We start from the raw sequence: 23,251 nt of genomic DNA, 5'->3' as shown, positions 1-23,251 counted from the left end.
GAACAATAAAAAAATGTTTTTAGAGCAAATTAGCTATTTTTAATATCACACAGATGAATAGAACTCATCAACAGCCTGGTATTCCATCATTTCAATTATTCATAAACAGCCTTTCACGAAGAACTTTTTACCACCAATATTTCTAAGTTATTCTACTTACAGTTACAAAGGAAAAAAAAAAAGACGAGAGAGATGCATGTATCTTTCTGGGCTATTTTCTTTAGCAGACACCATAGATTAGATAGTAAGTGCTTAATAAATAAGTTCTAAGAGCAAGCTAAAGCAAAACAGTGTCTTACATTTCTTAAGGCTTCTAACTTAAAACTGTATATAAAGTGTATAGAGTTTGTATAGAATGCTTTAGTTTTTTTATCCAATTCCTGACACACACATTCATATTTGCATTTGACAGTCAAATGAGCTCTTGTAAGATTTACACTGCATTGTCTAATTCATTTTGCCTCATGAAATTAGATGAACTATTAAATACCATAATCTGTTATCTACCATTAAAATTAATTGATTTTCATGTCACTTTGTAACTAATGAATTACCTGGAGATAGTCTCATAAACTACAAAGCACAGTGGGAAAGCTCTTTTATTCCCCATCATTTCTAGTAAGGTTGGACAATCCTATGCTTTTGCTAGTTTGTCTCTCAGCAGAAATCTCACAAAGCTGTATTCAATAATTATACTTCATGGATAAGAATCACATTTATGAAAAAGTTTCTGAAGATGTGGATAATATGATGCCTAATATTGCTCCAGGAGGGGTCTGTCATATGGAAATTTCCAGATACAGTATGGTTTTGCCACGAGTATTATATAATTGAAATGGACATGCTATTAAACAGGAATAAAACCCTAGCAAATAGTCCTAAAAATAAATACATGGGTAGCATTTTATTGTGTTGCCTGAAATAAATCTTATTTGATATTTCAGTTCAAAGACTGCATAGCTGTATTACAGTAATAATGAGTGGTTATAGAAAATTTATCATGTGCCAGGCACTGTGCCAAGCATTTTTAACATGGATTGTTTTATTTAATCCTTAAATGCTCCCATGATATGAGCTTTATCTTTACCCTCATCTAACAGGTAGGGAAACTGAGACTGAGAGAGAATAAGCAACTTGTTCAAATTCACATAATCAATAACAAAGTAACTAGGACATGAATCAGAAGCAATCTTACTCCAAAGTCAAGCTCCTAATTGTTATGCCCTGGGGTCTTTCACTGTAACATCACTGTATCACTTGGCACGGATGGTATGTTGGGCCATTAATTGCTTACAATTTGTATACACTAATGTTTATTAAGATAATCCTCTCATAAATTGGTTCATTCAAGGAAAACAAAAATCTTGCTTTTTAAATGATCTTTCAGTATTAATAAATTGCTCCATGCGAATTTTAACAAACTTAACAAAACTCTGTGTTTATTTTCCCCACTGCAATATTAAAAGTGGGTAGCAGGGACACTACATCTACACATACTGAAGAAACCTTGAGAGCTGGGTTCAAAGGAGGACTCAAAGCTTCGCTGGCTGAGTGAGGGGACGGACCACGTGCTCTGTTTTGCCTGGGACTCTCCTGGTTTTTGCTAGTTTTCCTGACATAATCATTAACAGAACGCCTTTTTATTCTCAATATTGTCCCAGTTTGAATAATAAATTAATGAGTTACTTTAATCTTGAGAAGCTTTTCTGCTTATTAGTAAATTCAACTGTACAGCACCTCCATCAGTCTCATGCAGTTGAACAGGTTGCTACCCCAGTGCGCTTTAAGCATTTCCTATCTGCATGCTAGGGCATCAAAAAGAGTAGATGAACTTGCTACATCTGACTTCTTCCTCACCCTTTTCTATTATTTCCTCGTTTCAGTGGGTCACTGGTGGATGGTCTTTTTAGTGTGTCAACTTGGCTAGGCTATTGCTTCCACGGTTATTCAAACACTAATTTAGGTGTTGTTTTGTAGGTGTTTATACATGTGATTTAAATCCTTAACCAGTTGACTTTAAGAAACTTTCTATAAAATCTGAGTGGGCCTGATTCAATCAGCTAAAATGCCTTACGAGCAGAGGCTTCTCTGAGGAAGAAATTCCACCTGTGGACCTAAGAGCTCCAGCCTGACCATCTGCCCTAAGGATTTCAGGCTTGCCCCTCCCCACCCCTACAACTGTATAAGTCAATTCCTTGCAGTAAACTTCATACTATATATATACACACACACACATATATATGTATATATCTCCCACTGGGTTTGCTTCTCTTTGAATTCTGACTGATACAGTCCCTTAGTGCTTGTTGAGTACTGCTTCAAATCCTCCGCATGCTCTTCCAGGCTCCTTTAACTTTATTCCCACGTAACTCCGATGGCTCCCGGCCTCTGTTCTCTAGTTCTTAGTCTGATAAATGCGCCTAGAGCACTGCTGCTGCTGCTGCTAAGTCGCTTCAGTCGTGTCCGACTCTTTGCAACCTCAGAGACGGCAGGCCACCAGGCTCCCCCGTCCCTGGGATTCTCCAGGCAAGAGTACTGGAGTGGGGTGCCATTGCCTTATCCGGCCTAGAGCACTACTCTACTCATTTAGAATCTAATCTTTATCAAGGGCTGATACGCTCTAGGCACTCCGCTGGATAGAGGATACAAAGATGAAGACAGTATAGTCTCTGTTTCCCAAGGTCTCACCGGCACGTCGCTGCCCAGCACAAAACTCGCAAAGCCCCCTCCAGTGCCTGAGGACCTTGACTTTCGTTTGCCTCACAAGACTCAGAGCCCACAAGCACCTAAAGCAGGAGAGGGGCTGCTCCTCGAGGCCTCCAAAACGGCGCCCGTTTCCTGTGGTTTTGTTTTAAAGTTCAAGTTTTGCTGCGGGGAGCAAAACCTGGCTATTTAAAGCATGATGAATACAGGGAATTAATTACTTACAAAATTGCTGTAAGGGCTGGAGACAGGGGCTTCCGACTGGTTGTTCAGGAATGGCTCTCAGAAACACACCTCAAAACCTGCCCATTAGGGGCGCGCTCTGCCGCAATCAGGGAGGTGGAGAATCCACTGAATTTATTAACTGGAACTTTTAGCTCAGGGTCAGGAAACGGTTGCTTGCCACCACTATTGCATTTCCCTCTCAGCATTCATGATGCTAGCGGCTGGTCACTGAAAAACCGCTACAGGAAAACCAACATTTCCAGGACGGCACTTGCCCCAGAGAAACCAGTAACGCTTTAGGAAAATGGCTCCCTCTGCCAGCTGCCTCCCAAGTCTCGGGGGAGAGCGTCTCGGCCGCGCGCAGACGTCCAGCAGCAAGGGATTCTGGGAAGCAAGGCATCTAGTCTGCCAGCTGGTACAAATATATAATAGAATATTACTCATCCATAAAAAGGAACAAATTTGAGTCAGTTCTGGTAAAGTGGATGAACCTAGAGCCTGTTGTACAGAGTCAAGTAAATAAAGAAGAGAAAAACAGTTATACTATTGTATATTAATGCATAACACAGCACAGCACAGCACAGCACATTTCCCATATAATGGCTAGTACAACATTTGCAAGTGGAAGTGATGAACCTATTTACAGGGCAGGAATAAAGACTCAGACATGGAGAACAGACTTATGGACACATCAGGGCCAGGAGAGGGTGGGATGAATTGAGAGAGTATCACAGAAATATATACATTGCCATAGGTAAAATAGATAGCTAATGAGAAGTTGCTGTATAATACAGGGAGCTCAGCCTGGTGCTCTGTGACCACTTAGAGGGGTGGGATGGGGTGGGAGGTGGGAGGGAGGTTCAAGAGGGAGGGAACATCTGTATGCCTATGGCTGATTCATACTGATGTATGGCAGAAGCCAACACAACATTGTAAAGCAATTATCCTCCAATTAAAAATAAATAATTTTTTTATTTTATTTACTTTTTTAAATTTAATTTTTTTTAATTTTAATTTTTATTTTTTAAATATATTTTTTTATTTTTACTTTACAATTCTGTATTGGTTTTGGCATAGATTGACATGAATCCACCACAGGTGTACATGCGTTCCCAAACGGGAAATAATTTTTTTTAAAAAGGCTCAGCAGAAGGAGGTTAAAATGGATGCTGAGTGCCAGCCACATTTTCCATCACAGCCGGTTTTCATCTAACCTGGAAAGTTATTATGCCTATCCTACTTAAATAAGGATTATTGACTTTAATTAAAAGTCTTGGTGTCCTTAGCACTTAGCATAATTTCTAGCACATAGAGGTACTTCGGAAATATGTTGAATGGATGGATGAGTGAAACAAAATAGTGACTTATTGACACAATCACAATTTTAAATTGTGATTTGTGTTATAGGTAAAACTTACACAACAAATTATAGCAACTATATCCCATATGGGCTTCCTTGGCAGCTCAGATGGTAAAGAATCTGCCTGCAGTGCAGGAAAACTGGGTTCAATCCCTGGGTTGGGAAGATCCCTTGAAGGAGGGAATGGCAACCCACTCCAGTATTCTTGCCTGGAGAATCCCCATGGACAGAGGAGCCTGGCGGGCTGCAATGAGTCAGACACGACAGCGACCAAGCACAGCACAGTACATTTCCCATATAATGGCTAGTACAACATTTGCAAGTGGAAGGCATTCAATAAATATTTCTTGAATGACTGGAGGGATGAATACAGTGCTATCAGAGAATAGAGTCTGATATGCATACCTCAAGTAGACCTACATAACCAGCATTAATGCTTCTTTAGGACACTAGCTCATTAGACTGGAAGGTGATACTTAATTTTCATATTATAGAAACTCATGATATAAATATTTCCTTTATGTTGATATGTTTTGTCTCCCAAGAATTATTTTTATTGGATGCCTCCTCCTAAAGTTGCAGCCTAGTGAGAACAAATTAATTCCACACAAACATGATATAATTTTCTGAACAAATAATACACTTCATTTCCAAAGACTAATGGTAAAGAAGATTTATATAACATCACACTGCTAATCATTTATGTTTGCAGTGTGGAGAAAGGCAGATAAACCTAAGTGAGAGAAGTTGGGACGTCATTTCATGTAATTATGGTGCTATGGTCTGAAAGTTTGTGCCTGCCCTGCCTCCCAAATTCATATCTTGATATCCTAATGCCCAATATGATGGTACCAAAAAGTGAAGCCTTTGGCAGGTGCTTAGGTCATGAGGGTGGACTCTCACAAATGGGATTAGTGTTCTTCTTCTAAAAGAGACTACAAATAGCTCCCTCATCCCTTCTGCCACATGAGGACACAATGAGAAGTCAGAGACCCAGAAGAGGGCCCTCATCCAACCACACTGGCATCCTGATTTCAGACTTCTAGCCTCCAGAACTGTGAGAAATAAATTTCTGTTGTTTACAAGCCATTCAGTCTGTGGTCTTTTGTTATAGCAGCCTGAACAGACTAAAACACATGGCAAAAAAAAAAAAAAAAAAGCAAACACCAACAACCTGCATATGACTTTGCATAGATGGGATAAAGTTCTCCGAGAGAAAATTGTTAGAACTCATGTCATTCCTCTGAAATCTGCCCCCACGTACGTGGGGTGCTTGTCACGTACAATGTGCCTCTCAAGCAACTTTCAATAAACTCAGAGAAAAATGCTTTGGAATTGGTAATTTGAAATCTGTGTTGACAGCACTATAATGAGAGGTCACATGACATGCTGCCCCCAGGAGAGCAAGCAGTGTTGCATACACACTACCTGTGCTTACAAAATGCCTCAGGTATCCAGTTATGGGCTGGTAAGCTATCACTGGAAAGACAAGTTTACTGTTTTATACTTCACACTGAGTTAGGAGTATCACTGTTTTCAAGAAGTTTTCCTTAAAAACCATCATTAATTAAAATTATTTTACTTTAAACATTTCATATTTATTTTCTATTAAACTTAAGCTGCTATAATATTATATACATTTTCTGAAAGATAACCTAGTTGAGAAATTATCTTGTAATAACTTACTTCATTAATATTTTTATAACAATATACCAGACTCACTTTTAAGATTCTATCTCCTGGTTTCCTAGCCTTGATACTAAGAGCATCCTGTCCCAGATAATTCTTTGGTGGTGAGGGGTTGTCTTGTGTATTATAGTATGTTTAACAGTATCCCTGATCTCTACCCTCTAGCTGCCAATAGCAAATCCTTCCCCCTCTCTTTCCTCTGTTTCGCCTCAATTTGCGATCATCAGAACCATCTCTAGACATTGCCAAGTGGCCCTTGGTGGACAAAAATGCCCCCTGGTTGAGAATCACAGCTCTAGCTCCTCAAGGTCAAAGTTTTTGGTGATCAAAGAGGTATTGATAGAAATCAGAACAACCAAGACTGTATGTTGACAAGATTAGAGAAAACCATTATTGTGTGTGTGATGTAAGACACAACATCATTATTTAAAGCAGTTTACAGTGACTGAAAACAAATTTTTCCATTATTTTATTTTATTTTTCTTTTTTTTTTCCCATTATTTTAGAAAAATAAATCTGAGATGCCTGGCACTCACCACTAACCCTGTTTTTCTGTACTAGATTATTCCATAATTATAGATATCAAAAATATTTAAATTTACATTTCAATACTTCACCAAAGTTTTATTAAACTTCCTTCATTTTGACTCAATCAAAACTGAGCTCAGTGTAGTGAGTCTCAACTGACCTTTCAGGCTTACATAGAAAGAAGACATCACAAAGCTTGCAGGAGGCCTGGACTCATAACTGAAAAGAAATGTATTTAAGGCACATTTTCATACCTTTGCTTCTCTAGCTCTTGAAATGGATAAAGGCTGGAGGTGGGGATCTGTCATGTAACTTTAACAAATGTCCAGTGAGTCACGGTTACTGCTCTTAAAGGGATAGGGCTGTTCAAGTGAGACTTTACCCAATGGCACTCAGGCAAAGTCCACATCGTTCATGTTTTCAAGACAGTGTTCACAGTGGTTCCAGCCAAGATCTTCTGACTTGCCATCCTCTACCTCTTGTCAAGCCCAGTCTCTTTGTACTTCGGGTTTCCTGACCCAAAGAAGACCTCACGTTCTGAATCTCTGTCTCTTCCTTTTAAAACATGTCCCTATCCGTTTTTAAGATAATGTGCTTAAGTTTTCAAAAATCCGTTCTGAACTGTATGTCACATGAATACAAGAAATTGTATTTTTTCAATCCTTCCAAAGCTAAATTTGAGCTCAGCAGCATAAACATTCCCTAATTGCTACCTGAGAGCATAGGCACAGACAGAGAAGGTGAGGACAGAATCAGTCAGAGGTTACTGATGTTTCCTTTGCATTGGAAAAGCCTTCCATACCCATGGACCACTGGGAATAAACCCTAGCGACTCAAGTGCTTCTTTGCAGCAACTAGAGAAGAAAAAAGTTCTTGACCCTGTATATGCCCTGAGCTGGGCTGAAGCATTCCGTGACTTGCCAGGTTCCCCAGGATTACCAGGCAGTGGTTAATATTCCAGTAAATTCTTGATTTCTGCAACAATGCTCACATTCTTCTGAGTGGTGAGTAGCCTATTCCATAATATTGAGTACAGGTGACCCACTGCATCTGACTGCTCAACATATACCCCAGGGAGTTCCTGAAAGAATCAGGTAAAAGAGCAAGCCTTGAGGTGGGCAAAGGCAACACCAGGGCACCTCTGCCCCACTCATTCATCATTAAAGCCACTTGTGGTTCCTTCATGGACTCCATATTGAAGACTGTCTGCAGGAAAGATTTAAGGGACCAAGTTTGTCTTCAAGTCATCTAGCTATCTAAAGGTGCCATTAAGGTGAGTATGGGTCCATAGGGAAATTAAGCTATAGATAAATAAGATTACACACATGCTTGCCACCTATTGCTTTGTGCTTTCAGGGCCTCAGCTAAAACTTACTCAGAAAGAATCCCACATTAGCACTCTGCTACAGTTAAACAATAAAGAACAAATTGGTCTAAAATTGCCTTGGCCAACTCCAGCCTTCAAAGTCAAGAGATCTGTGGTACCCAGTTGCCTTTGGCAACACCCGAGTTTTATGTTCACATTTACAGCCTCCAATGCCAAAGACCTTCAAAGTGAGCCTCACAGCAGAGGAGTCATGAGAACTGACCCCTCCAGGTGATGAGAATTTCTCCAGTAGGAGATGTGCTGGGGAGGGAGAGGCAGTTTCCCGTTCTTCTACTGGAAGGAAGGCAGGAAAATAGAAGTGGATTTTTGAGGATTTGGGAATTACCTGTATTGCCTTCTGGACTGGTTTGAGAGTTACTGACCTAGAAGCAATATCAAGAGGTGGAGCACCTCCAAACCCCTTTCAACCCAATTTTCCTTAAATGGGCAGGCATTTAACAGGAACCAGGCCCATGGCTTCCTGATATATGATGTTTAGGAAACTCCTTTCCCTGATTCTCTCCTGGAGCAAATCTTAAGTTAACCTGGTGAGGAATCCCCTCAGCAAGTATCTATTGGCACTGACTAAGTCCTAGATACTAGAGATACAGCAATGAAAAAACAGACCAAATTTATCCTCATGGAGCTTACATTCTAACTAAAGAGTTAATAAGATCCAGTGTTTTAAGATCTTACTGTGGGCCAGGTATTCTTTTACCCACTTTACTAGTATTAGCTCAATTCTATCACTCTATAAAGTAAATATTTTTATTATTCCCATTTTGCAGGTGTGGAAACTGAGACTCAGTGAGTTAAATAACTCAGCCAGACACCCTGGCTCTAGATCAGCCATCTCTACCATTCTCTCTTCTTTCAGATAAGAGGATGGACTTAATAGCCAGAGGCATGAGGATGACAAGGCTGAGCTGTTCAGTATGAGTTTGGAGACTTTGGTGCTGATGTTGTAATACCTAAATGCATTTAACGGAGCAGTAAAGATGGCTGTCTTCTCACACATGCTGTGCTTGTGTCAATGAGGCTGGGATACAGAATAAACTCCCTTGTTCTTTCTCCCTCCAGGTCAGACTGTACCTGCTCCGCTAATGTAAGTGAGTTCCTGTGAAACTCTTAACTAAGGAATCTGATCTGCTCATTTAGTGTTCAGGGAGCCAAGCTCTTGTTCCTGAAGCCCAATCTTAGTCAAGGCTCCCTCCACTAGAGAACTTGTTTATCAGGAAGAAGTAGCATGGCAGCACATAAAGTTTTATGTGAAGAAATTCACAGTGGAAGGAGTCCAGGGGTGGACAATCCACAGCTATACAATGAACAGTTGCAACAACAGGATGATAAAGACAGATACATATGTGGAAAAATGAAGCCACTCAAACATACACACATGCTTAGCCATTTCATACCCAATCATAACAACAACAACAAAAAATGAACGTGACCACACGCAGCCAGATGAATAACTTTGCAGTGAGAACAAAGGCAGCTATAAATATTCCAAGGAGCCAATAAAAAGAAGATGAAGAAGAAGGAAAAAAAAATAGGAGTGGTTAGCTCTCCAATGTAATGGGCTCCATAAAAGCTTTTATTGTTAAGAGAGTTACTTTACTAAGAGCTATATGAAGAAAGCTGAATGAATGTGAAAAATTGCATGCAATAACCCAAGCTGAAAGATGATTATCAACCTCTGAGTCCTGTATTTTGGAGCCAGTCAGTGCTGCTATTAGAAGATTGCCATTGTAGTTAAAGAAAAGCTTGTTTTGTACTTTTCTCCCCCTTCTGGGTAAACAGAAAGTCAATACAGGCTTCTCCTGTGTTTTGGTCCATTTATTTGAACAATTATTTTAAAGATGTAATCCAATCTTCCTGACTTTCCAAAAGTATAACTCCTGTGAACTTTTCCAGCAGAGTTCTATACACACAACTTGCTAAATCAAGAATTGAGTTATTTCCAGTAGGCATTCCCTCCTTCTCCATCTGCCCTTCACCCCCACCCCATTCTCTAGCCATCTGTTTGTTTTGTTGTTGGCTGTTAACAGGATAGTGGGTGACATTTAAGGGAGATGACCCATCTGCACTTCAACCATTCAAAGGCTAGCCAATGAGAAATGTAAAAGTTGGAAAACTTGAAAAAAAAAAAAAAAAAACGGACATTATTCTCTTGGGCTGTTAGTGTGGTTTTTCTGTATTCTCAGTCTGAAAAACCCTGTTCCTTGCTCTGTACTTTTCTGGGCAGATGGAGTCAGTACAACTTTCCAAAATGCTAGTACCAGAGGAGAAAAAAAAGAAAGTAATACTTCAGAAGATAATATTGTTGAGCAGAGGTTAATGGTTGCTGTTTCTGAAATCCCATTATATACCATTAGTATATTCTGGGATAATAATTGCTGTATTATTGCTTTGAGTTTATTTCAACAGGGAGTTGTCAAAGTTCCTGTTACACACGTAGATCATGTAACAGTGTAGTATAAACTCTTTGGAAGATCCAAATCAAATCAGGATTAAACTCTTTTGATCAGAAATCAGGAAGATGGCTTGAGCATCTTTTTAAAAAAACTCTCCTAAATATTTCAAATATATTTAGATAGACTGTGTGTTAACTTTCTTTTCATGTATTATATAATCAGCAAATTAAATTTCAATAACTGGCACCTTTGACTTGCTTTTCAAGTGGCAGCTTGGGTTTTCCTCCCCACCTAGAACACTCTAGGCCTCCCTGCCATTCCCAGACCGCACATGAGTCCAGGCAAGTGATCCTGAAGCTTAAGCTTCATTAGCTTCCTGGGAAGTCCACCTTTGACTTGTTCCCTTTTGTTGCATAAACTAGAATAATGGTAGAAATAGAGAATCCACATACACCGCCCATGTGGTTGATTGTATGCAGGAGTGATACAGATAAAAATAGCCCATGCTGTTGATTTCTCTTTGAAACAAGCACATAAGAGGATATGTGAATGGAGTCTGCTATAAAGTGAAGCAAAGAAGACTCAGTGTTTAGTCAGCTAGGAGAGGAGCACAGCAGCAGAGAAGGGCAGCAAGAAGTCAAGTCAGCTCTATCAAGAAACACAACTCTTCTTTCCCTCCCTCTGGTATCTAATCCATGCATCCCATGGAGGTCATTTGAGTAAGTATTTTGAATATGCTAGATATATTTGGAGGTACAACCAATAGGATTTACTAAGCATTTGATAATAAGATATGATAGACAGAGAGGTGTCAAAGATGACTATAATATTTTTTACTTGAGCAGCTAGAAAGATGGAGTTGCTACTTACTGAGGGGGGAGCTGAGGCGAGAATGACAGGGTTGGCAGAGAGGAATTCAGTTTGAGACATGTTTGATCTGCAAAGGAAAATGTCCAGTAGGCAGCTAGACACACTGCCGTACATGGATCTGAAGTTCAGGAAAAATAGTGGCCTGGAAAGTGCTTAACAGCTATCTTTCTGGGAAAGAAAGAAGTCCAATATGTAGCAGAGATTGCCAATTTCTTTGGTATAAATACCTTCCATAGCTGACTTCTAGTTACCAAGGTGAGGTCACTGTGATTGAATACAGAGTATGGAAGAAATGTGCTCTTGTGCACAGGCGAGCTGGTTTAGGTGCATCACTGGGACCAGAGACATATATTTAGGAGTCATCTGCTGCTGCTGCTAAGTCACTTCAGTCGTGTTCGACTCTGTGCAACCCCATCCGCAAGTATGAAAGCCATGAGACTGAATGACGGCACTTAGGGAGTGAATACAAACAAAGAGAAGATATTAACAAACTGAGCTGTAAGCACTCCAATGTTAAGAGTTTGGAAAATGATGAGGAATCAAAAAAGAGGATATCAGAAGAAAACCAAGAAAAGGCTTCAATAATCAAAATACTGATGGCCCAACTAAGATGAGGACCTAAAATAGGTCACTGGGTTTGGCTCTGTCACCTGGACAGCAGCAGCCTTTGTGGAGTGGAGGGGACAAAAGCCTAATACACCTCACCCTTACCTTCTCAATATAGCAACACCTGGAGGCAGAGGCGGCTTTGGCAGCCGAATCCCATATTCAAATCTTTAAAAATGCACTTTGGGCCTTTGAATTAGAGTAGATTTCGAAATCACATGATGTCAGGACTGGAAAAAAATCTGGCTCAAAAAGGTCAAAGCCTTTCCTCAAAGAGGAAAAAAAGGGGCGGACCAGTCTATGTTCAATAATTTGAGAAGATATTTTAAAATCTATACAGACCTATAGTCCTTCTAATTGCCTGCTGTTTCTTGTGACCGTGAATAGAAACCTGGGCCTTTTATCCAGGTCCACTGACCAACACCCCACTTCCTTAACACTGCAACGATGACACAGAAGTTTAGGAGGACTTTTTTTTTTTTCCCTCAGAGCCTCAGTGGGTGTTTATGGCTCTGCTCTGTTCTTGTTTCATCTGTTGGTTCTCATCCTTCTGGACTATTTACAACTATGGCAATTAAGGATATCTGGGATACATATTCTTTACAGGTAAAAATTATCAATGCTTATTTTTAAGCAATCTATTTCTACAAAAAATTATTATTTATGCAATCATGTCTCAGGGGTAGAACTAATTTCCCTTGGCATGGCTCTTAGCTGTCCATCACGTGAGATTTATTTGTTCATTCAAAACGTGGTAAAGAGGAGCAGTTGTGAGGAGAGTGGCAGAGAGGAAACATCTTCCAGGCGAAAAAAAAAGCAGCAGATGCAAAGACAATAAGGCATTAGAGAATGTGGCATGCTCTATAAACAAAATCATTAACGAAGACTAGATCATGTAGGTGTGGGATTGGTGGAGCTGTGAGACTAAAACGGCACACCGTGCCTCAATTCTAAGGACCTCAAGTCATGGTGAAAGGTTGGATTATTTTTTAATAGAGAAATTATCTCCAAAAAATGAGATCCAGAGGCTTTACCAGTGGAAATTTGGGACCATTAACTCATTCAGTTTCATTAACTCATCCAATCAAGTTCATTGCTACCCACATTTAGCTGCATTTTCAAATCCCTTCATAGAGGTTGATTTTAGTTGTTCTTTAAAAATTTCTCCTTCCCTGCTTTTCTCACCAGAAAGGTAAAAGTCAAAGTCCTTCAAGAGTTCCTGCCAAACAAGGCAAATTAAATACAGCATCACACACACTGGAATGATTCTGCAGTCACCAGGAGCATGTCGTCAGGATTTTGTTGAATTTTTAAGTTATTGCCAAAAACAAGGAGCCTTGTCTGTTTCATTCTCTGCTGGATCTCACACTGATTAGAAGTCCTGAATCTTCAGATTACAGGCTACATCCAGTTAGAAGAAGACAAAAATATTTTTTAAAAGTGTTTTCTAAAGACCCAGCCTTGCTACTAAGGATAATCTGAAACAGGCATGAGGATAAAATTACCATCTGGAAAAATATAGGTGCCCAAAGTGCAGTTTTAAAGATCTGAATACGAAGAGATTGCATTTAGCAGGCATTTACCTTTTATTTGATTTTTAAAAATAAAGCCAGTGGGATGCAGCAGTTCTGATTCCTTTTTATTTTTATAATCAGGGAGAATTTCACATGGGGAACTGTCCTGGGAAGCATTGTCCCAAAGCTGAGCCAAGCAAGGTAGACAGACAGGAAGGTTCAGTCCCCTCCAGCCCCCACCCCGCCATCACAGTGAGCCAGTGGAGGACAGTGCCCCTTGGTCAGCTGGGTCACCATTCTGCATCAGCTGGGTCACCATCCTGCATCCTCAGAGTTCGTTATGTTGACATCTCTCCTCAGGAACTATAACAATGAAAGTGGGTGTGAAAATAACATGTACAGTGGAAGTAAAATCTCCTTTCTCCACCTTCTCTCTGTGCCAGACTCAGGAACTTAAGTGATAATGTGCCTGTCTTTTGAGAGAGAATTTTGGATTAACTAATTATGTTAGTTTGGAATAGTGCTTGGTAGAGAATGAGATCCCCAAGGCAGTGGCTCTCTGGTTAAATAACTTACAAGGTGCTTGGTGAGCCTGTTATAAAGGCAGATTCCTGGCAACGTCCAGAGGTTTTCAAGTCAGTGGATCATTTTCCTACTTCCCTGATATGAACCTGACATGGGGACACTTCTCAAGCTGTATTTTGAACCCCACTGCCTTACAGAGGAGAGTTGCCCTAAAAGTCACTTTCTTCTTGTTTGGATGAGGGTCAGTTACAGGTTTCATGAGGAGATGTGTGTTTTCTGGGGAAAAGGCAGCAGAGAAGAGAGAGAAAAGGAAAAAGAGAATCTGCATCTATACTCAGTCTAAAAGTGAAGAGAGAAAAAGCAATGTTGCCAATGGGGGCTGGCCTTGGTTGGGAGACCAAGTTGAGATGAGATTTCAGAGATTAGCAGCTTCCATGAGGTTTGTGCTGATTGATGCACTTCAGTGTGTACTAAAGATCAGAGAAGTAAGACATATAAAGCTTGATAATTAGCAAAAAGTCAGGAAACATTGAAAACATGTGATAGATAAGTGGATTTATTAAAATCAATCATGAGATACCCATTGTTGAGAGTTCAGTGTTTCACCAGTAAAATAGGAAAGAAAGAAAAAATAAATAAAAGATGTATTTTCACATTTCACATGCTTGGTTTAAAGGTGAATATTTCATAACCAAGTAGTTCTGTGTCTTCCTGGCTATGGGAAAGTGTTCCCTAAGACAGACACAGAATACCAGAACATATCCACTTCTCCCCCACCTAATATTTCCAGGCTTAGAGGCAACATGAAAAGACATGGCAACATGGTGAAGCAAAGTATTCAAATTGGCAACAATCCCAGGTAAAACAGGAGACTAGAAGAGGCATTTTCTAATCTTCCTAACTTAGTTTTTCTTACTTCCACCCTCATTAGATATCTAGAACACTCTGCTTTCTCTATCTCCTTATGAAAGATAAAAAGCATGTACTCAGTTATACTCATATGTATATGACCAATGATGTTTAATTGATCATATCTCACATAGGGGCTCACTTTTGGATACAGTTCAAGAAGGCTTGAATCAAATGGGAAAATATGCTAAGCATCAAATTAAAAAGTCGCTGGGCCCTAAATAGGCCCTATTATCTTGAGCCCTAGAATCACCCCCCTTTCTATTTACTTGAGTCACACTGTTTAATTATTTCAGCTCCCTACTCATTGACTCTCTCATTCAACTCATTTATAAATCACCACTCCACCAAGAGGAGATACTCTGAACCCCTTCCAACATACAGGTTTTCTTTTCTGTGCACAAAACGAAACAAAGAGACCAGTAAGAAATTAATTATGACCAAGAAACTAAACTTGCACAGAGTTGCTAAATCAAACTGGAAGAGAAACTTTTATATGTACCTGAAGCCCTAATGGGGCAGGAAGTCTGAAGGCTTCATCACGTTGAACTACACAAGGTCACTTGTTGAGCCACAGTAGAATATTTTGTTCATAATGAGACTTTATTGGGTTTGGTTGTGGTAAGCTTTTCAAGCTTCTAATTATGGTGTTTAGAAGACAATGGAGACAGCTGAAAATAATAAGAATGCTGCTAAAACTAGTAAGATTGCTGCGGTGTTACAAAGAGAAATGTTGGCTCTCTGTGTATAGTGTACATTTAACCTGTCAGCAAACACAGAGCATTTTACAGGTAAAACGTAAAGGATGCATTTAGGAGCCATCACATGAATGATGAGGTTTTTCATTTTACTTTCAAAATGAGCTGCTTAAGTTATAATACTAGTTTAATATAAATTAGAGTTTCTCCTTTTGAAACCACTCGCAATTTGCTTCTGTTAGGCTGCAGGTCATTATGATGCAAAGTTAAAGGTTCCTGGAACATAATGTGATTCAAGCCTGCATTCTTGTTGCCATGTCCAATTCAGCTGAAAATGAGAATTATAGTGAGAGCATTTCCTGGTCTTTGACCCTTCGTGTGAGCTTTTTAAAAGCAGGGTTTATGCAGAACACTAACCTCATTCTCAGACATTCAGTTCCGACTAATATTAGCTGTGTTAAAAGTCTTAAGTAAATTGAAAACTGTTTAAAAATACCTCATTCCAAGTTTAAAAACAGTGGGCACTTACCTTCCGATTTCCTTCCTTAATACACAAAAAGATTTGCCTGTGAAATAAACGGATGAATGATATTTAAATGTTTTGAAGGGTCTCTCTCTTTTCTCTCTGTGCCACAAATGTAGTCAGGCAACACAAAGCACAATTGTTTTAAAATCTCCAGCTGTAACTGACTTGGGAAAGACAGCAACAATCATAGGAAAATAACATATAACACATAAGCATGTTTTCTATGCCAAAGACTGTTGCAAAGACTTCAAAATAAACTATTTTACTTCATCTTGACAATAATATTACCATTAGGACCCCTCTTTTGCAGATGAAGAAACTGAGGAGCAGAGAAGCCCGGTGACTTGCTCAAGGTCACACAGACCGTAAGAGGGGAGACCTGAACCTGGGGAACCTGGGTTCCATACTTTTAATCCCAGCCTTTTAGGGAGACAGATGGTTTGGGAAGGACATTCTTGAACTCCTGAGGGTTGGTATAGCACAGAAAAGACACATCTAAAACAAATTCTATGATATATAGGTGTTTTGGAACCTGCCTGCACCGCCCCCCACCCCCAATAAATAACAAATTCGTGAAACAGATAAGTGTAAGCCTTTTTTTTTTTTTCTTTTTTAGAAAGGTCATTTAGAGTCAAGCTTAGAATACGTAAAATTCAACAAACTACCACATACATGTACACTGCACATCAGTCAGACTAGGACTTTTCCCCAGGCTATAGTGTTACCTTGGCCCAGGAGAAGCCAAAATGTGTGAGTGTGAGCGCCTTACCTGGTGGGTCTTAGTGAGGAAGACAATGAACAGTGAGGGATAATATGGCCACTGACAGTAAGTTCATCTGCTCTTTCCACACTTTTCCAACCTGAGTGCACTTTCTGAAGACACTTTTTGTAGGAGGGAATACCTTGGTTGAAATAGTAAGGAGACAGATGAATCTGAGCAGACTTTACTCTGTGTTCCAAAACATTGTCAAAAAAAAAAAAGAGAGAGAGAGAGGAAAAATCAAGGATCAAAAATAAAATGAAACATGAACCCTTGGTTCCCCAAACACCTGTCCTGAGGCTAAGCAAGAAGCTAATTGGTATGAGCTATGCTTGCCAATCAGTCTGAGAGGATTTGCAGGGAGAGGTGAAAATCCCCTGAGGCCTTGGGAGCTCCAGAACACCAGGACAATGAATAGATCCTGAGGCTTTTCTTTGAGGAGCGGAAAGGATTCCTCCTACAGCCAGTGTTGAGCTGAACCAAATGACTGAGGATCCCCAGGGATACCAGAGGGTATTGTAGGCTTGATGAATGGACCCAAGAACATTAAAACAGTTGCACGGAATTATCGGGCATCCCAATTGCTTCTATACTTACACAATTATTAGCTTGAGAAATTCCCTCTCTCTGCAATCAAGATTGGAGCACTGGCTCTGTTGAAATTCTACTTGAAGTCAGGAGTGTAAAGCATTAGAAGAACCAGTTACCTAGAACAGAGGGTCAGTAATGCATTGCCAGGGTACTAGATGCATTCCCCGTCACCACTTTCTTCTGGGCAAAGAGGTCTCTCAGTTCAGTTCAGTCACTTGATCGTGTCCGACTCTTTGCGACCCCATGGACTGCAGCACGCCAGGCCTCCCTGTCCATCACCAACTCCCAGAGTTTACTCAAACTCATGTCTGTTGAGTCACTGATGCCATCCAGCCATCTCATCCTCTGTTGTCACCTTCTCCTCCCCTCCTTCAATCTTTCCCAGCATCAGGGTCTTTTCAAATGTCAGTTCTTCCCATCAGGTGGCCAAAGTATTGGAGTTTCAGCTTCAACATCAGTCCTTCCAATGAACATTCAGGACTGATTTCCTTTAGGATGGACTGGTTGGATCGCCTTACAGTCTAAGGGGCTCTCAAGAGTCTTCTCCAACACCACATTTCAAAAGTATCACTTCTTCAGTGCTCAGCTTTCTTTATAGTCCAACTCTCACATCCATACATGACTACTGGAAAAACCATAGCCTTGACTAGACAGACCTTTGTTGGCAAAGTAATGTCTCTGCTTTTTAATATGCTATCTAGGTTGGTCATAGCTTTTCTTCCAAGGAGCAAGCGTCTTTTAATTTCATGGCTGCAGTCACCATCTGCAGTGATTTGGGAGCCCAAAAAAATAAAGTCTGACACTGTTTCCACTGTTTCTCCATCTGTTTGCCATGAAGTGATGGGACCAGATGCCATGATCTTTGTTTTCTGAATGTTGAGCTTTAAGCCAACTTGTCACTCTCCACTTTCACTTTCATCAAGAGGCTCTTTAGTTCTTCTTCACTTTCTGCCATAAGGGTGGTGTCATCTTCCTATCTGAGATTATTGATATTTCTCCCAGCAGTCTTGATATCTGCGAACAATCAGGTATGACCTAAATCAAATCCCTTACGATTATACAGTGGAAGTGAGAAATAGATTTAAGTGACTAGATCCAATAGAGTGCCTGGTGAACTATGGATGGAGGTCCGTGACATTGTACAGGAGACAGGGAGCAAGACCATCCCCAAGAAAAAGAAATGCAAAAATGCAAAATGGCTGTCTGAGGAGGGCTTACAAATAGCTGTGAAAAGAAGAGAAGCGAAAAGGAAAGACATAAGCATCTGAATGCAGAGTTCCAAAGAATAGCAAGCAGAGATAAGAAAGCCTTCCTCAGTGATAAGTGCAAAGAAATCAAGGAAAACAATAGAATCAGAAAGACTAGAGATCTCTTCAAGAAAATTAGAGATACCAAGGGAACATCTCATGCAAAGATGGGCTCAATAAAGGACAGAAATGGCAGGGACCTAACAGAAGAAGAAGATATTAAGAAGTGGCAAGAATACATAGAACTGTACAAAAAAGAGCTTCATGACCCAGATAATCACAATGGTGTGATCACTCATCTAGAGCCAGACATCCTGGAATGTGAAGTCAAGTGGGCCTTAGAAAGCATCACTACGAACAAAGCTAGTGGAGGTGATAGAATTGCAGTTGAGCTATTTCAAATCCTGAAAGATGATGCTGTGAAAGTGCTGCACTCAATATGCCAGCAAATCTGGAAAACTCAGCAGTGGCCACAGGACTGGAAAAGGTCAGTTTTCATTCCAATCCTTACGAGGTCTCTAGTGCAAAAGTATTAATGCCCTATGGAGACCCTGTACCTCCTCCCTCACTGCTGTTGTAAAGAAACCCTTGCAGAAGGGAGTTGGTAGGACTGGGAAAAAGCAAGTTTGGCAAGGGGATAAGGTGAAGAACTAAGGAAATAGAAATGAATGGTGGAAGGTGAAATGATGAAGAATCATAGTCTCAGGAGAAACATTTTTAGGGACAGTTCAGTATGAACACCCTTATGATGCTCACACACATTTGGACCAGAAATTGAGAATTTATTCTGTCTCAGTTCCAGCACTTTGATGTGCAACCCTGAGAAAGTTTCTTCACTCTTCTGAGTCTCAGTGTGTCATGGACATCATAGTGACAGCACACAGCAGCATTTGAAAATGATGACATGTGTTTTTTGTTGTGGTTGTTGTTGTTTTAATTAATTTTTAAATTGAAGGATAATTGCTTTACAGAATTTTGTGTTTTTTTTTTTTAAATATATAACAGGTCAGGTTCTGGGAAACAGATTTTGTATGGAAGTTTACAAGCAGGAAGTTTATTGTCATCTCTCGGATTAATACCTTTGGGGATGAGAAGAAAATAAGATCCTGAAGAGGAAGGAACTGAACTCTGACACAGATGAGAGAAAGGCTTCGGTCAGTCCCACTGGAGTTCTGGAGCTGAGATGGCCCTTCAGTAGGGCCCAAGTCAGGAAGGGATGAGAGAGGGCCAGGTATCTGGGGAGAGCAAGGCTGGTGTGGTATGTATGAGTTTAATCCTGATCCTAAGCCCTTGACCTTTATGAGCACTGGCAACCGTAACCCCTCTCCTTGCAATGTTTGGAGGTCACCTCATTTAAACTTGGCTCTTCCCCTTTCAGCTGCTTTCTCTTCTCTCAACCCCTCACCCTGCCTTTATTCCCCCTAGCACCTCCTCCCTCCTTTACCTCTCTCTCCTGCCTTAGAGGATCAGGGGACAAGGAAAGAGAACCACACCTCTTGCCATCATAAAAAGGGCCACCTCTTTATACACCGTACTCCCAGGGATCAATCAGACTGGATGCAGGCTCCCCATAGGGAGGGAGCCTAATCTTGACAGAGGTCTTTCTCTTAAGCCAGAGACAAAACTGGGAGAGGGACTCAGCTGAGAGCTGCAGCTGCAGATTGTAGACACAGGAGCTGGGAGAACAAGGGTCTGGAGCGTGCACCAGAGTACCTACCAGGAGAAGGCACTAGCATTACCACCGCTAAGAATGCTTTATACCTGGGAGGATGGAAGCATTAGAACCACCAGCTGCCCACAGGGAGGAACTGGCTTTCAAATCCCAGGTCTTCCACTTGATCCTCCGAGGTCCATTTCCTTGGCTATACGGCAAGTTGCTGTAAGTCATCACGTGTGATGCACTCAGGACAAATGAGTATCAGTTCTCTTTTCCTTATGTCACCCACAGCTGACTTACCAGAAATTGTATGAGCTAATAGCAGGAGTCACACCGCTATATATTTTTCAGAAAGTCTTGTGAGTAGTTCATGCTCGACGCTTCAACTTAATATCTACCGAAAACACCTACTAGAGACAAGTTAGAGATTTTGAGGTTCTGTTTTTCTGTTTTAACTCTAAACACTAATATCTGTCCTTGGGAAGTATGAGAGACACAACAGCTGAAGGAAAGATGTAAGATCTTGTAGGGCTTGTGATTACAACAGTCAGGGTAAGATCTTCAGAATCTGAAAATTCTGAAGTTGTCCTGAGAAGTCATTTTACTCAAGAAAAAAAAAAATTGTTAAACAAATCAAATTTCCAACAATCCACAAGAACTGGGGCTTTTATTTTCTAACGTTAAAAACACACACAGACAGTCCACATGACAGCAAATCTTATTTTCATCCTTTCGAAACTGTGATCAAATTCTCCACACCTGGCTCTCTCAGTCTCTGAACAACTTTGTCCTGAATTTCTAGGCAAACTGGCTACTCCAGAAACTACTCTTCCATTTGGGGGAAAGAAATTTCTGAAACTACTGGTTACTGTACTTTAACAATAGTGCACTTACTGGCTTACAGTTGCAAATGGCCAGTATGCACCTTTCAAGTTCCGAAACAGAAAGTCACATGATCTTGATTCAGAGAGAACAGTGGGGGAATTAAGCAGGAGTGATGAAGCAAAGAACAGACAATGAGGGATTAGGAAACAAGGATCTATGGGAATATCCAGGGGATATGGGGTAAAGGAAGGGGCTCAGCTCGGAAGTGGCACAGTCTGCAGTGATCATAAAGCAGAGTCCTGGGAGAGGCAACTGTCTCCCTTGCCCCAGCTCCACTCCTGCAGCTCATCTTAGAATAAGAGAAAGATGCTTCTGTCATAGGCCAGTACAGATGGTGCCCACAGATAGAAATGAGAAAAATAAAATAAAAATCTTATAGAGATACACCCAGATACCTCCTTCGGGCACGCCACTGGAGTCAGTGTGCTCTCAGGAAGCCTAATGCCAAGTCACAGAGCATACTGAGCAAGGAGATTTTGTCTGAGCCCCTGGCCACCGTAGCCGGCTCTTTCCCCTGATAGTGATGGACATTTGAAAACTGTCTGATGCCTACTTTACAGTATCTTCATGTCTGATGGGGCCTGGCAATCTGTGACAAACGAACTTCATTGCTTTTTCTGCGAGTTCTAAAAATTTACTTTTACATCACTGGAGGGACCTAGTGAAACACATGTCAAGGACCCGTAGGTCAGTGGGACTGAAATAGCAGCTATGAAATGAATACTTGATACTGTATATAAATTGAATGATCAGCTGGGTGATTTTAGAACTACCTGAGTGGAATTTATGTAGGGTAGGTAAGTGGTAGAGGTAGGTAAGTGGCTTGACCTTGACTTTGTTCTTTTTCATCCCTGTAGCATGAATGCTGGGACTGGCAGGGCAATTGCCTCCTTGCTGTGTGGGCTCAGGAGATGGCTCAGCACCTGCTGCCTGTGAAGGTCAAGTGCTTCTTGACATCCAGGTCACTGGTAGATTGGAAGATTCTAAGAGTGAGCTTGTGAATTCATAACTTTTACTTGGAAAAGCAAATCATTACAGATGATGATAAAGAAAAATTTTTCTAGTATTCACATACTCAGCTTTGACCTTTTAATTTACATCCTGGGTTTTCAGAGAGAGAGAGAGAGCTGGCAGACACAGAAGAACATGCACAGCAGGAGACAGAGATGGAGACATGTACTCAGAAACTCAGAAGGGGGGAGAGAAGAATATTTTCATATAATATTCACAGAATATATTTTCATATAACATCTCACATACTATGAAATAAGAATATTTTCATATAATATGAAAGTATTATGGCCAGGAGGAAAGGGAAGAGGAGAAAGAGAAATGGAGACACACAGATGAAGGGAGATGGAGAGAGAGATCAGAGAGGGAGGGAGGGATGAACATGGAAGAAAGGAAAACCAGTAGAGGGACTTAAGGTATAATCATGCCGTTACTCAAATGGTAACTTACATCTTAAAATAGGCATAATTTCCTTTCTTTCCTAGTTATCTTTTCTTATTCTTTTCTAATCCATGTTAGTTTGTCTCCTCTCTTGGTTTCAAGTTAAATTCACCTCTTAAGACAACAAATGCAACTAGAATTACTTTAAGATTGAAAATAATTTAATGGTAGCACTGGGAAAAATGGAAACAGAGAATAAGGAAAGATGAAAGAGAAAAAAATCTCACTGAGTACCCAGCACCAGAGGCAGAAAATCTACGTTAGTACTTGCAGATTTGACATGGCCTAGAGATGACTAACCTAATTTCTCCCTGAATAGTTCACAGATGTTCACAAACAATCTTAGCTTGACTTACCCACAGAAAATGGCTTCACTTGTAACCTCTACTGGATTGTGAGTGGAAAAGGAGGGAAACGCTACATGCGGAGGAGGAAGGTGACGCCAGCTTAGCTCTGACCAGGGGTATTTAAAGCTGTTGCCAGAGCACAGAGTGGGAAAGAACTTCTATTGAGCATCTTCTGTTTGCTGCATCAACCACATGTGCTTCACTATATTATGTCACTTAAATCCCCATGTTACCCGTGTGGGCCTGGCATCTCCTAGCTGACTGAAAAAGGGCAAGACACACAGATGCGTGTCCTTACCTGCTGCCGTTCTTTGCATTACCAGGCCAGGTTTGAGAATGAGGGCCAGGCCCACTTACCAAGTAATTTAACAAGGAGAAT

This window comes from Oryx dammah, unplaced genomic scaffold, assembly GCF_014754425.2.
Source record: "Oryx dammah isolate SB20612 unplaced genomic scaffold, SCBI_Odam_1.1 HiC_scaffold_18, whole genome shotgun sequence".
Lineage (NCBI taxonomy): Eukaryota > Metazoa > Chordata > Mammalia > Artiodactyla > Bovidae > Oryx > Oryx dammah.
This window is presented reverse-complemented; position numbering follows the sequence as displayed.